Source organism: Aethalodelphis obliquidens, unplaced genomic scaffold (assembly GCF_003676395.1).
Source record: "Aethalodelphis obliquidens isolate GAN/ISIS:26980383/991018 unplaced genomic scaffold, ASM367639v1 scaffold47, whole genome shotgun sequence".
Taxonomy (NCBI): domain Eukaryota; kingdom Metazoa; phylum Chordata; class Mammalia; order Artiodactyla; family Delphinidae; genus Aethalodelphis; species Aethalodelphis obliquidens.
This window is the reverse complement of record NW_020837991.1, coordinates 14,597,888-14,613,112: the sequence shown is the minus strand read 5'-3', so window position 1 is coordinate 14,613,112 and position 15,225 is coordinate 14,597,888.

The following is a 15,225-nucleotide window of genomic DNA, read 5'->3' as shown; positions in this document are numbered from 1 at the left end:
TCTGAAATCTACCTGGACATAAGTTGTGAAATCCTCTACTCCCGGGCCTGGGAGCCCAGCTAGGGCTGAAACATCCCAAGTGACTTCTCATCCCCCTGGCTTCTCTAGTTGACCTCTCTTCATTCGGGAGTCTAGCCCAAAGTTCTTTACAGCATGTTAGCTGGTTTCCAGAGAGCAAAAGTAGAAACTGCTACATCTCTTAAAGGCTAGTCCTGGAACTGAAATAGGGTCATCATACCTAGTGTTGCCAGATTTAGCAAATAAAAATTCAGAATGCCCCATGAAAAGATGTTCAACATCGCTAATTATTAGAGAAATGCAAATCATAATGGGATATCCCCTCATACCTGTCGGAATGGCTATCATCAAAGTCTACAAATGGGCTTCCCTGGTGGCGCAGTGGTTGGGAATCTGCCTGCCGATGCAGGGGACACGGGTTCGGGCCCTGGTCCGGGAAGATCCCACATGCCGTGGAGCGGCTGGGCCCGTGAGCCATGGCCGCTGAGCCTGCGCGTCCGGAGCCTGTGCTCCGCAACGGGAGAGGCCACAACAGTGAGAGGCCTGCGTACGGAAAAAAAAAAAAAAGTCTACAAATAACATATTGGTGAGGATGTGGAGAGACGGAACCCCTGTACACTGTGGGTGGGAATGTAAATTGGTGCCGCCACTGTGGAACACAGTATGGAGGTTCCTCAAAAAGCTAAAAATAGAACTGCCACATAATCCAGCAATTCTACTCTTGAGTATATATCTGGAAAAAATGAAAATGCCAATTCAAACATATACGTGCACCCCAATGTTCATAGCAACACTATTTATAATAGCTAAGATATGGATGCAACCCAAGTGTCCATCAACAGAAAAATGGATTAAGAAGATGTGGTATATATACCACATCATATATATATATATATATATATATATATATACACACACACACACATATATATATGAATATTAGCCATAAAAAGAATGAAATTCTGCCATTTGCAGCAATGTGGAATAAATCAGACAGAGAAAGACAAATACTATAGGATATCACTTATATGTGGAATCTAAAAAATAATACAGATTAATGCATGGGAAAAACAGAAACAGACTCATAAATATAGAAAACAAACTTGTGGTTACCAAAGGGAAGAGGGAGAAGGAGAGGGACAAATAAGGGATATGGGATTAGCATATATAAACTACTATGTATAAAATAGATAAGCAACAAGAATATATTGTATAGCACAGGGAATTATAGCCATTATTTTGTAATACTTTATAATTGAGTATAAACTGCAAAAATACTGAATCACTATGCTACACACCTGAAACTAATATAATATTGTAAATCAGCTATATGTCAATAAAAGTATAGGTTGCCCAGTTAAATTTGAATGTCAGATAAATCACAAATATTTTTTCAGCATAAGTATGTCCCATTTTTCTGTTTATTTGACATTCTGATTTTACTGGGCATCTTGTATTTTATCTGGCAATCCTACTTTCACCATATTCTGAAGGACAAAGCAAGTCATTCAAGGATAAGGAAAGGAGACATCACTTTAAAAAAAAAATTATTTTTTGAAGTACAGTTGATCTACAATGTTGCGTTAATTTCTGCTATACAGCAAAGTGATTCAGTTATACATATACATACATTCTTTTTTATATTCTATTCCATTATGGTTTATCACAGGATATTGACTATAGCTCCCTATGCGATACAGTAGGACCTCGTTGTTTATCCATTCTATATGTAATAGTTTGCTTCTGCTAACCCCAACTTCCCACTTCATCCCTCCCCCACCCACCCCCCTTGTCAACATAAATCTGTTCTTTAAAGATGTCACTTTTTGATGGATGAGTGGCTTGCTTGTACAGGGAGGGGAGAAGTTAATGATGGTCATTTTGCAGACTATCACACTTAACAAAAGCCTTGAAAATGTGCATCTCATTATAAAACCAGTGATTCTATTTCTGGGGATTTTTCTAAGCACATGAGTAAAGACGTGTCAAAGATTTATTTAGCTACATGAAAGTTTATTGTAGAATTGCTTGTAATGGTGAAAAACAGGAAACAACCTAGATGTACAAAGATAAGAAATAAGTATATTTATTGTGGTCCTAATATATGCAAGACACTGAGTTGAGCCCTAAGGAGATAGTGAACAACACAGAAAATCTCTGGCCTCAGAAATCTTGAAGGCTAAAGGGGCAAGGTTGACATTAAACAGATAATCATACTTTTGACTAACTGAGTATAAGTGTGCTAATTACTACAAAGGAAAGCTACTGGGTGTGTTACCTCCTCTTTTCACTGGGTGCTATGGAATCACCAAGGGATCTAAACTACTAAGGGCTGGTTTAGGAGAAGGGGCAGGAAATAAAGGGAAAGGATGAGGGAAGAGAGTACGGGGCAGAGCGAACAGCAGAAGGATTCTAAATGTATATTTATTTACATGGAAATGTGATCATTATAAACAGGTATGAGATGCTCATTAGACCCCCTAGTGTCGATGTCAAATTGTATTTAGATACACAAGTTGGGATGCTGCGGAAGGTTAGATCTGGATATATACACTTCAGAGTTACAAGTCTATAGTCACTAGGCAGTGGTATAAGAAGAAAATCAGGGGAGTGGGCTATCACAGAAGCCAAGAAAATAGTTTCAAGCAGAGTGTGGTCACTTGGGAGAAATACCACTGAGCTGTTATGAAAGATAAAGGCAAAAAGTGACCATGGCATTTGGTAACATGGAGGTCACTGATGAATCTTTTAGGAGAAGTTTCCCATGTAGTGGGGAGGACAAAGGTCTAACTGAAATGGATTGAGGAAAGAAAATACGTAATGTGGTGGGAAAGCCATTTATTTGAGAAGTTTTGCTGGGAGACAGCAGGAAAATGGGGCAGCAGCTAGAAGACAGGAATGGGAGGTCAAGAGCAGGTTTGCTGGCTGATGCAAACAGCCCCCCAGAGAGAGGGAAATTGAAGATGCTGGAAAGGGGGGTCTATTTGTAGGAGTAAAGTCTTTGAGGAGGTAAAAGGGCAAGAGGTCCACAGCACAAGGGAAGGGTTGGCCTTAGCTAGGAGCAGGGCTGTTTCTTCCCACAGTAGCAGATGAAAGACAGTGGGTCCTGATTCAAGAGGCTGCAGAGACACAGTGGAAGGAAGATGAGAGACTGCCTATTCACTTCTATTTCTCATGAAGCATGAATCAAAGCCATCAGTAAGGAGAAGGAGGAAGGGGGAGATTAGACACAGGTTCCCCAAGTATACTTTACATCTCATGTTGATCATGTTAATTGGAAAATTATACATGTTATAGACTCTCACACACCCAATAAACTCTGCAGTTTCTCAGGATCCCAAACAAGAAAAACAGCAAAGGGGGAGGGACTTTCTTGGTAGTCCAGTGGGTAAGACTATGTGCTCCCAACCCAGGGGGCCTGGGTTTGATCCCTGGTCAGGGAACTAGATCCCAGCATGCACGCCACAACTAAGAGCCTGCGTGCCACGACTAATACCCGGCGCGGCCAAAATAAATAATAAAAATAAATAAATATTAAAAAAAAAGAGTGAAGGGGAAGCCTCTGTAAGCATCAAGAACAATAGAGCACCAGTCAAGATGAATTTATTGAGGAGTTTTATTTAAAAGCCTTAGGGGAATTTCATAATCTTGTATTAAAATTCATCAGTGTCAATTCAGCAACAGGAAAATCCCTAAGTCATAGAAGGAAGTACACATGAAAGTACTGATCAGGGTCATGCATTTTAGTCAGAATTAACAGAGACCCAACGACGTCAGTTCTAGTGATTTAACCAAATGAATTAAATTAGCAAAGAGACTAAATAAGTAATTGGATAATGCATTTCGCATGACCAAAGCAGACTGGACATGAATAGACTCCTGTGAGATAAAGTCAACGTGATAAAATGTAATACACTACTGTAAATTGCATAAACTACCTAACTTGACACTAAGTCTTGATACTCCTGGGAGTATTTTTTCAGAAGCTATTAGAAAAAATGAAATTTGAGAAGAGCTTTTGGGTCATCAGCGCTCTATATTTAGAATCTTTAAATAATCGTAGATCCCAGCACTTGGTCACCAAGAGAGAAATAGAATGGGGTTACCTCCTCTTTTCACTGCTTTTCTTTCTTGTTGAACACACCAGAAGTTTCTGTGATGCGACAGATCCCATTCTCAGACTTAAAAATAGATGTTACAATTTTCAGGTGAGATTAAAAATACATTATGATGATTTAAAGTGTAATAGTAACATTATTCACATTGCAATACAATTTTTTCTTTTTGGCCACACTGTGCGGCACGCAGTACTTTAGTTCCCCCACCAGGGATGGAACCCGTGTCCCCTGCAGTGGAAGCATGGAGTCTTAACCACTGGACTGCCAGGGAAGTCCCTGCAGTACAAAATTTTAAAAGAGCAAGCATTTATTGAGGACTTACATACCAAGCACTGCTCTTTGTGTATTATCTTACGTAAACTTCAAAACTCCTAAAACACCTTTATGCGGTAGGTTCTAGTACTATCTACATTTTGCAGAAAAGGGAACCTTGGTTCATCAAATCCAACGTAATAAAAATAGACTCAAACAAATATTGCATACCTGTTCCACGCCAAGTGTATTACTATGTTCAGGGGATTTTGTGTGGTAAAAATGAATGAGGTGCTCAACTCATAGCCTCCTGAAGGAGATAAACGAGTAAACAGATGACCTGCATTTTAATGCAGCGTGTTTTGTGAGAAGATGAATAATTAAGTTTGCTTGGAGGGTCAAAAAGGTTTTGAAAAGGAGGTGACATATGAGTTTGTAGGATGAGCAGCTGTTAGAAGAAAGGCAGAGGAAACAGGAGTAAAGGGGTGCAGCTAGGACAACGTTCTGACCACACTGAAAACTGAGAGCTCAGCATAGCTTAAGTAGAAAGTACCAGTTAGGGAGTGTGAGATATAAGCCTGGAAAAACTAGGTGAGAAGCAGATTATGAGGGTCTTGTGTGAAGCTGAAGAGTTTGGAATGGATTCTGTAACCACCACAGCATCAGAAACTTATATGCACCGAGCAACATGGTTAACTTTGATTTTTAGGAAGTTAACTCTGGCACCAGCCAGCTATGCTTATTGGAGGCCACAGACTGGAAGCCTGGAGAAATGTGGACACAATTAATGTCCAGGTGCAAATGGATGAGGACCACAAAGGTATTGTTATGTAGAGAAGCCACGTTTATGATGTGTTTCTGAGCAAATATATTAAACTTCAAAATTTCCTTACTTAAAATCAGAATTTGTCACAACATACCCGTATCTGTGCATTGATTTTGGCAATTACCAGGTGGTATCACTGGAGGGTTTTTAGCTAACAATGACATCATGACTGCCACGTGGCTGATAGCAGTCATAATATGCCACCCCAATAGAAGCTGCATTCTGATTTCAGATATGTCAAAGTGTGAAGGAAAAATGGTGTGTTTAGAATTGATAAAGTGGAGCATTGTGTTAAAAATAAATACAAAATCCAACCATTTCTCCTTTTTTCCAGTTCACCATCCTGGTCCAAGTGAACGCCATCTCCTTCCTAAATTATTATAGTAGCCTCCTAATGGGTTTCCCTACTTCTGCCCTAAATGTCCCCTCCTCTCCTCCTGAATCTGTCCCCAAGAGGGTCAGATCATGTCATTCCTCTGTTCAAAATCCCCAGTGCCTTCTCGTTCCACTCAGAGAAAAAAAATCCAAATCCTTACAGAGGCTACCAGGCCCTGCAGGACTGGACCCCTCATTAGCTCTAGGTACCATGACCCCATCTCCTACTGCTCTCCCTCCAGACAAGTGGGCATCCTCCAACACAACACATAAGCTGCCACCTCAGGCAATTTGTACTTCCTGGTCCCTCTGCAAGACCCACTCTTCTCCCAGGTACCTGCAAGGTTCAATTCCTAAAGTCTTTCACCAAATGCCATCTTTTCAGGGAGGCCTCGTTTATCTTCCTTTGTCTAAAATTGCTATATGGAGGGGGAGGGATAAATTGGGAGATTGGGATTGACATACACACACTACTATATATAAAATAGATAACCAGTAAGAACCTGCTCTATAGCACAGGGAACTCTACTCAATACTCTGTCATGACCTATATGGGAAGAGAATCTAAAAAAGAGTAGATATATGTATATGTATAACATTCACTTTGCTGTACAGCAGAAACTAACACAACATGGTAAATCAACTATACTCCAATAAAAATTAATTTAAAAAAGTAAATGAAATTGCTATCACACACTTACCTGCAAATTCTCATTTACTCCCTATCTGCCTCCCTGCTTTATTTATTTAATTTTTTGGTCAGCACTTATCACTATCTAATATAGCCATATATTTTACTTGTTTATTCTATTTATGGTCTACAATGTTAGTGAGGAGTCCAGCTCCTGATTAAAAACCTATGTGTGACTTTTCAGGCCTGACCATAGGTAATTACAAATGCTTTAAGCCAGGAGGCCTCACGGGGTGGGGGGAGGGAGTGGGGGGGAGCTGCCCTTCCCCACACAGTCTCAAGGATGCAGAGCCCCTGGTAAGTCATGCTCTTTCACTCCTAGCCCTGGGGTCTTCATTCCTAGATTTCTTTATCTAAGGCCTTGGGCAGAGATATGCAGGCACCTCTGCTGTGACCTCCTTATGGGGAAGAGGGGAAAGCCTTGAATACTCTTTCTTCGCTCAGACTCGGTACCAGCTACTTTTCCACTCTTAACCCCAGCGCCCCCTACCTCACTTCACCATCCTCCCCACTTTTCCATAAGACTGCAGGAGACCTCCACATCTACGCTGATCCACCTGACCCCCACTGGCATACCATTTCGTGGGAGAAATAAAAGAGGAAGGAGTCTGAGCTTTCTCCAGTTTTAGACTCTTGCTTATTCCATCACAAGAAGTGATTAAAGGTTTAACTCTGATTTTCAGCTTGTTTTAAACAGCTACTAGGACAGCTTGCTTTCTCTCCCAGCTCAGCTGAGTTCCTGACAGCTTCACAAAGGCAAGGCTTTGGCTTTTGTTTTTAATAGAGTTTACTTTTTAGAGCAGTTTTATGTTCATAGCAAAATTGAGCCTCCACACACGTGTAGCCTCGCCCATTATCAACACCCCCCATCCGTGGTACATATCACCCAGAATCCATAGTTTACCTTAGGGTTCACTCCTGGTGTACATTCTATGTATTCGAGCAAACTGATAATGACAGGTATCCACCACTATGGAATCACACCGAGTAGTTTCACTGCCCTAAATTCCTCTATGCCCTGCCTATTCATCCCTTGTAGCCCTGGCAACAAGAAATCTTTTTACTGTCACCATAGTTTTGCCTTTTCCAGAATATCATTGGAATCATATAGCATGTAACCTTTTCAGATTGGCTTCTTTCACTTAGTAATATATATTTAAGGTTCCTCCATGTCTTTCCATGAGTTCATTGTCATTTCTTTTCAGCACTGAATTATATTCTATTGTCTGGATGTATCACAGTTATTTACTCATTCACCTTCACTGAAGGATCATCTTGGTTGTTCCAAGTTTTGGCAATTATGAATAAAGCTGCTATAAATATCTGAGTGCAGGTTTTTGTGTAGACATAAATTTTCAGCTCTTTTTGAGTAAATACCAAAGAGCACAATTACTAGGTCAAATGGTAAATGTATAATTTTATAAGAAATCACTGAACTGCCTTCAAAAGTGACTGTACCATTTTACATTCCAACCAGCGTGAATGAGAGTTCCTGTTGCTCCACATCCTCATCAACATGTGGTGTTGTCAGCATTCCAGATTTTGACCATCTTAATAGGTGCATAGTGATATCTCATTATGGTTTTAATTTCCATCTCCTTGATGACATGATGTGGTGCATCTTTTCACATGCATACTTTCCATCTTCTTCAGTGACATGTCTGTTAAGGTCTTTGGCCCATTTTTCAATTAGGTTGTTTGTTTTCTTATTGTTGAGTTTTAAAGAATTCTTTGTACATTTTTGTGGTTTTTTTTAGGTTCTCATTAGTTACCTATTCTATACATACAGAGCAGTGTATATATATCAATCCCAATCTCCCATTCATCCCATCCCCCCTTTCCCCTTGGTATCCATACGTTTGTTCTCTAAGTCTGTGTCTCTATTTCTGCTTTGCAAATAAGATCATCTTTACCATTTGTCTAGATTTCACATACATGTGTTAATATACAATATTTGTTTTTCTCTTTCTCACTTATTTCACTCTGTATGACAGTCTGTATATTTTGTCCTTTATCAGATGTGACTCTTACAAATATTCTCTCCCAGTTTGTGGCTTGCCTTTCTAATTCTCTTGACAGTGTCTTTCACAGAGAAGAATTTTTAATTGTAAAGAAGTCCAGCTTATCAGTGATTTCTTTCATGGATCATACCTTTGGTGTTGTATCTAAAAAGTCATTGTTATCCCCAGGGCCATCTAGATTTTTCTCCTATGTTATCTTCTAGAGGTTTATAGTTTTGTATTTTACATTTAGATATGTAATCTCTTTTTAGTTAATTTTTCTAAAAGGTGTAAAGTCTGTGTCTAGATTTATTTTTTTGGATGTGCATGTCCATTTATTGAAAATACTACCTTTTCCCCATCATATTGCCTTTGCTTGTTTGTCAAAGATCAGTTGACTAGATTTTTGTGAGTCTGAAACAGGAGGGAAGGAGCCATTCTTTTCTACTTCACCCGGAACTCTATCTCTGAGATTCGATTCAGCACTGGTGCAGAGAGGCCAAGCTTTTGGCATCAAATCTATAGGTCAAGTTGGGAAGAACTAACATCTTGACAATATTGAGTCTTCCTATCCATGAACATAGAACATTGCTCCATTTATTTAGTCCTTCCTTGATTTTATTCATCAGAGTTTTTCAGTTTTCTTCATTTAGCTCTTGGACATATTTTGTTGGATTTATATCTAAGTACTTCAGTTTGAGTGGTGCTAATGTAAATAATAATATATTTTTAATTTTAAATTCTTGTTCATTGCTGGTATATAGGAAAGTGATTGACTTTGTATATCATATATTAACCTTGTATCCTGTGACCTTGCTATAATTGCTCATTAGTTCCAGAAGGTTTTTTGTTGATCCTTTCAGATTTTCTACGTAGATGATGATGTAATTTGTGAACAAGGACAGTTTTATTTCTCTCTCCCATTCTTATGCTTTTTCTTTTGTTTTCTTGTCTTATTGCTTTAGTTAGGACTTTTAGTAACATGCAAGCATTGATGAGCAGGGCCACCTTTGTCTCATTTATGATCTTAGAGAGAAAATGTCTAGTTTCTCACTATTAAGTATGATGTTAGTTGTAGGTTGCTTTTTAAAAAAATATTTATTTGGCCGCATTGGGTCTTAGTTGTGGTGCATGGGCTCCAGAGCGCGCGGGCTCAGTAGTTGCAGCACGTGGGCTCTCTAGTTGTGGTGTGCGGGCTCTACAGCGTGTGGACTTAGTTGCTCCATGGCATGTGGGATCTTAGCTCCCCGACCAGGGATTGAACCCGCATCCCCTGCATTGGAAGGCAGATTCTTAACCACTGAACCACCAGGGAAGTCCCAGCTGTAGGGTTTTTGCCCATGTTCTTTATCAAGTTGAGGAACTTCCCCTCTATTCCTGAACTGTTCAGAGTTTTTTTTTTTTTTAATATTCATTTATTTATTTATTTTGGCTGTGCTGGGTCTTAGTTGAGGCAGGCAGGATCTTCGTTGCAGCATGCGGACTCTTAGCTGTGGCATGAAGACTATTAGTTGCAGCATGCAGACTCTTAGTTTCAGCATGCGGACTCTTAGTTGTGGCACCACATCTTAAGCCAGTCATCTGCTGATGGTCACTTTGGTTGCTTCCATGTCTTGGCTATTGTAAATAGTGGTGCTATGAACACTGGGGTGCATGTATCTTTTCAAATTAGAGTTTTCATCCTCCAGATATATGCCCAGAAGTTGGGACTGCTGGATCATATGCTATTTTTATTTTTTTTAAGGAATTTGCGTATTGTTTTTCATAGAGCCTGCACTAATTTGCATTCCCACCAACAGTGTAGGAGGGTTCCCTTTTCTCCACACCTTCCTCAGCATGTCATTGAGTTTTGAATGTTGAATCAGCCTTGCTTATTTAGAATGAATCCCACTTGATTGTGTTGCATTATTTTTTTATACCTTGTTGGATGGGATTTTCAAATATTTTTGTAGATTTTTGCTTTTATGATCATGAGAGATATAGGTCTGTAGTGTTGACTTTAAAAAATGCACAACGTGAGAGTTTCAAGTTAAGTTTTACTTGGGGCAAAATGAAGACTGCAGCCCGGGAGACAGTATTTCAGATAACTCTGAGAAACTGCTCCGCAGAGGCGAGGGGAGGAGCCAGGATATATAGGAGTTCTGCAACAGAGAGCAGGTAATATCAAAAGATTATTGTTAAATAAAGAAAACCAGATATCTCAAGTTAAAGAATTTAGCACTTTTCTGTGTATGGGAAGATGCAAGAGTCTGGGCTCACTGAAATCATTCCTTTGCTATGCACCTCAGCTATCTGGGGCCTGTACTTTCACATCCTGAATTTCCTCAGGGCTCACCGCAGGGAATGGCTGCAGTCTGACGGCTGCTAGATGGCAGGTATTCTTTTCAGCCCTGAGTTCCCTCAGGGCTCACCGCCTCACGTTGGAGGGCTGCAATCATTGATGACTATGACATCATTTGTTTATTGATATGGCAGGAAATATTCCATTTATAAATATTCCATTCCGTATATACATATTCCATTTAACAGTAGTTTTCTTGTAATGTCTTTGTCTGGTTTTGGTATTAGGGTAATGCTGGCCTCATAGAGTGAGTTTGAAAGTGTTTCCTCTGCCTCAATTTTCTGAAAGAGATTGTAGAGAACTGTATGATTTTTTTCCTTAAATATTCGGTAGAATTTGCAGTGAGCCCATCTGGGCCTGGTGCTTTTTGATTTGAAAATTATTAATTATTGATTCAATTTCTTTAATAGATATGGTCCTATTCAGATTGTTGGCCTTTGTTTTTACTGTTTTATCTCCAACAGTTAGAAAAATATCTGGCACACATTAGGTGCTCAGTAAATTTAAAAAAATAATTTAATGAGCATCCATTAATTTTAAATTAATACAATTGATAGATTTTTGGAATAAAAGTCCTCTTCATTTAAAAATTTTATTATAGATCATTAATCTAAAGTATTATGTAATAATGCTAAAAGAATCATTACAGAAGATTACAGTATCATATAACTCAGATATTTTTATTGCCCACAACTTTATTTCTTTTTCAAATCATAGAATTATAGCTAACAGAGTAAACATTGTCCAAACTGGAAAAAAGAGAAAACAGAAGAGATAAAATTTTGTTTGGGGCAGCAAACAAGGAGAAACACTGTGAATTGACATTCAAAAAGGGATGAGACCCCATATTTTAGGTTCTGGTGTTCTATTTGTCATTAATTCACCCTATGGGATAAAAATAATATCCTACTGTTGGGTATGCAGCTGACTTTTCTTTAAGGGTTTCAAAAAAATCAACAGAGAAATGGAAAGCAAAGTAGATAAGAATTCCTAGGAAGACAAGAGACATTTGGAATCTTTTAACCTTTCAACCAAGTGTTACCTTTGTTGTTACAGTTAAAAAGTTTTACATATTCAGGTGACACTCTTGAATTCTGTATGTAAGAGCAAGAAAACAAATACTGATGAATTGAAAAGCCAGCCATCTCTTCCAGGAGGTTGATTAGCTGCCCCAAGGCTCAGGCTGTCTTTTTCCAGCTCCAGGGGAAATTCTTAGGAGACTGTTATCTGCTAACCTTCAGACTGCTACAAACTGAGGGATTCCTGGATTGATGGGCCCCAGATGAAGCCTTTGTCTACTATTGATGAATCGATTCCACAATTTCCCTGCCCTCTAAAAGCAGTTCTTTCTAATCTACCTTTTTCTGAGCTAGACAGGAATGGTAAGGATCATCTGACAAGATCTCTATTGGTCTGCAGTCTGGGTGTGTGACAGAATCAACAGTGGACACAATTCCCTGCATCCTCTCTTTCCTTTGAAATGTGCCCCAGTACTTTTATGCCACCTCAAGGCACCCTAAAGTTTTCCCCAATAGGGCTCATCCACCACTCAATATTCTAGGACTTTTAAACTTTCTTACTACACATCCAGACTATTTTGCTTAATATTATGTAATGCTTTCTAACTAAGCTGAACAATGAAATCATAGGAACTGATGGTCAAGAATGTCAAAGTATCGCTTCTCTCAGGTAACACAGTTGTCCGTATTCCTGCCGACACCAAATGCAACCAGATAACGTCGCAATGATGGATAATAAGTCTCTCCTGTCTTCTAATGTCCATCCCATAGCTGAACTCACCAACCGTTTCTTGCTGACTTGCCATTGGAAGAACAATTGCACGCTTGGACTGACAAATGAGGGAGGGGTTAAGGACCAGCTTGCCTGGCATCCTACCAGTTCTCCAGGAACTCTAAAACTAACCTATCACAAAAGTTGAGTGGAGTTGCTGGGTGAAGGATTTTGCATGTTTATCACCTCACTGTAGAGCACCTGGGCCAGAGGTAAGTCCCGTGGCAAGTATGCTGCTGTCAGAAGATTAATTTTTCTGAGAAGTGACAGAAAAGTGCATGCTCAGGAGACCTAAAAGTCTATCTACTCTGCAGCTGAAAACTCAGTTCACCTTATGTGTACTATTTTTTTGTTTTGTTTTGTTTTTGTTTGATTTGATTTAGCTAAATAGAAGACAGCTTGAATTGACATTTTTCCAAAGAAGATATACAAATGACGAATAAGCATGTGAAAGGATTCTCAAAATCATTAGTCATCAGGGAGATGCAAATCAAAACCATAATAGGGGGACTTCCCTGGTGGTGCAGTGGTTAAGAATCCACCTGCCAATGCAGGAGACACGGGTTCAAGCCCTGGTCCAGGAAGATTCCACATGCCGTGGAGCAACTAAGCCTGTGCGCCACAACTACTGAGCCTGCGCTCTCAAGCCTGCAAGCCACAACTACTGAACCCACGTGCCACAACTACTGAAGCCTGTGTGCCTAGAGCCCATGCTCCGCAACAAGAGAAGCCCACGCACCGCAACGAGGAGTAGTCCCCGCTCTCCACAACTAGAGAAAGCTCGTGCACAGCAACGAAGACCCAATGCAGCCAAAAAATAAATAAATAATTAAAAAAAGAAAACCGTAATAGGTACCACTTTACATTCACTAGGATTCCTAAAATAAAAAATAGAGAAAATAACATCCTCTTGGTGAAGATATGGAGAAATTAGAACCCTCATACACTGCTGGTAGGAATTTAAAGTGGGGCAACCACTTTGGAAATTAGTCTGAAAGTTCCTCAAAAGTTTAAATATAGAGTTATGATATGACCTAGAAATTCTTCTCATTACTGTGTACTCAAAAGAATTAAAAACGTAAGTCCACACAAAAATTTTTACATGAATGTTCATTAACACCATTATTCATAATAGCCCCAAGGTGGATACAACCAAAATATTCACCAATGAATGAATGGATAAAAATATGTGGTGTATGCATGTAATCGAGTATTATTCAGCTATAAATAGGAATTAAATACTAATATACACATGACCATTGAAGACCTATGCCCATTGAAAGAAGTCAGGCTCAAAAGAGCACATATTGTATGAGTCCCTTTATGTGAAAGGTCCAGAATAGGCAAATTGATAGAGATAGAAAAGAGATTAGTCGTTGTCAAGGGCTGGAGGGAGAGAGGGATCTGAAGTGACTGCCAATAGGTATAATCTTTCCTTTGGGAATGATGAAAATTTTCTGATCTTAGATTCTGGAGATGGTTGCAAAATTCTCTGAATACATTAAAAACCACTGATTTGTGCTCTTTAAATGAGTGAATTGTATGGTATGTGAATTATGTTTCAATAAACCTGTTAAAAAATAAAAAAGGAGAAAGCACTTATTTAAATAGTCAATAGCTGAGAATGTTATTTTTTATCTTCAGCAAACCCATTAAAGACTTAAGGAGGTAAAGACAACCCATATGGTCTGTAGGGCCAGAGTATACACCAAGAAGGAAGCCTTAGAAGTATGGTAGCAGTTAAGAAAGTTGCACTTTTGAGAGGAGGCCCTGACCCTCTATGGGCCATGAACAGATACAGTCTCCCTGTGTCCTTTTAAGGCAAACCTGGAGTCAGTGAATTGTATTTCCATATCCACTGTATTTCCATTATGGTAGTTAGACCTCTGAATTCTCCAAACCAGGGACTGCGATCTTTCTGAATTTGGAATTACCTAGGGTGATCAACTTGTCCTGGTATACCCAGAACTTTACCAGTTTTAACACTGAAAGTCCCACGTCCCAGTAGCCCCCTCGGTGCCAGGAATATTGGGATGTTTAAATATTCTAGGATGAACAGATAGAGCAAATGGCCTATAGTGAGCAGCTATCTGTATTTATTCTTGTAATCAAAAAGCTACAGTGGGGCTTCCCTGGTGGTGCAGTGGTTGAGAGTCTGCCTACCGATGCAGGGGACGTGGGTTCATGCCCTGGTCCGGGAAGATCCCACATGCCGCGGAGTGGCTGGGCCCGTGAGCCATGGCCGCTGAGCCTGCGCGTCCGGAGCCTGTGCTCCTCAACGGGAGAGGCCACAACAGTGAGAGGCCCGCGTACCGCAAAAAAAAAAAAAAAAAAAAAAAAAACTACAGTGGGCAGAAATTATTGCAATATCTTTTTTACTACAGAAAATGGACTCACATCTTTTCCCCTGGGGTCTTAGGGCTCATTGCTGCTCTTACGGACCTTGGAAGAATGACTAGAGTTTAGAAATAATCCAAGACAGCAAACCATAATTCAGATTTAAAGCCATCAGAAAACACATCTCACTGGTGGGATGCTGTCTCATTCACATATTAGAGCCATGCTGGTATGTCACAGCAAAATTTATACGATAAATAGAATGGTTGCCAACAAGCAGAACCCAAATAAATCATAAATTCTAACCTGAAATTAAAACTACTGATAAAAGGTGTTCATTAATGAAGAAGGCTTTCAAGCATGTATGTGCTTCTCTGGCTAAAAATGTCATAGATGCTAACCATCGCTCTCTGAAGCATCCATTTAATAAAATTTATAAACTACACCTAAACTGAAATCTAACCAATCAAAATAAG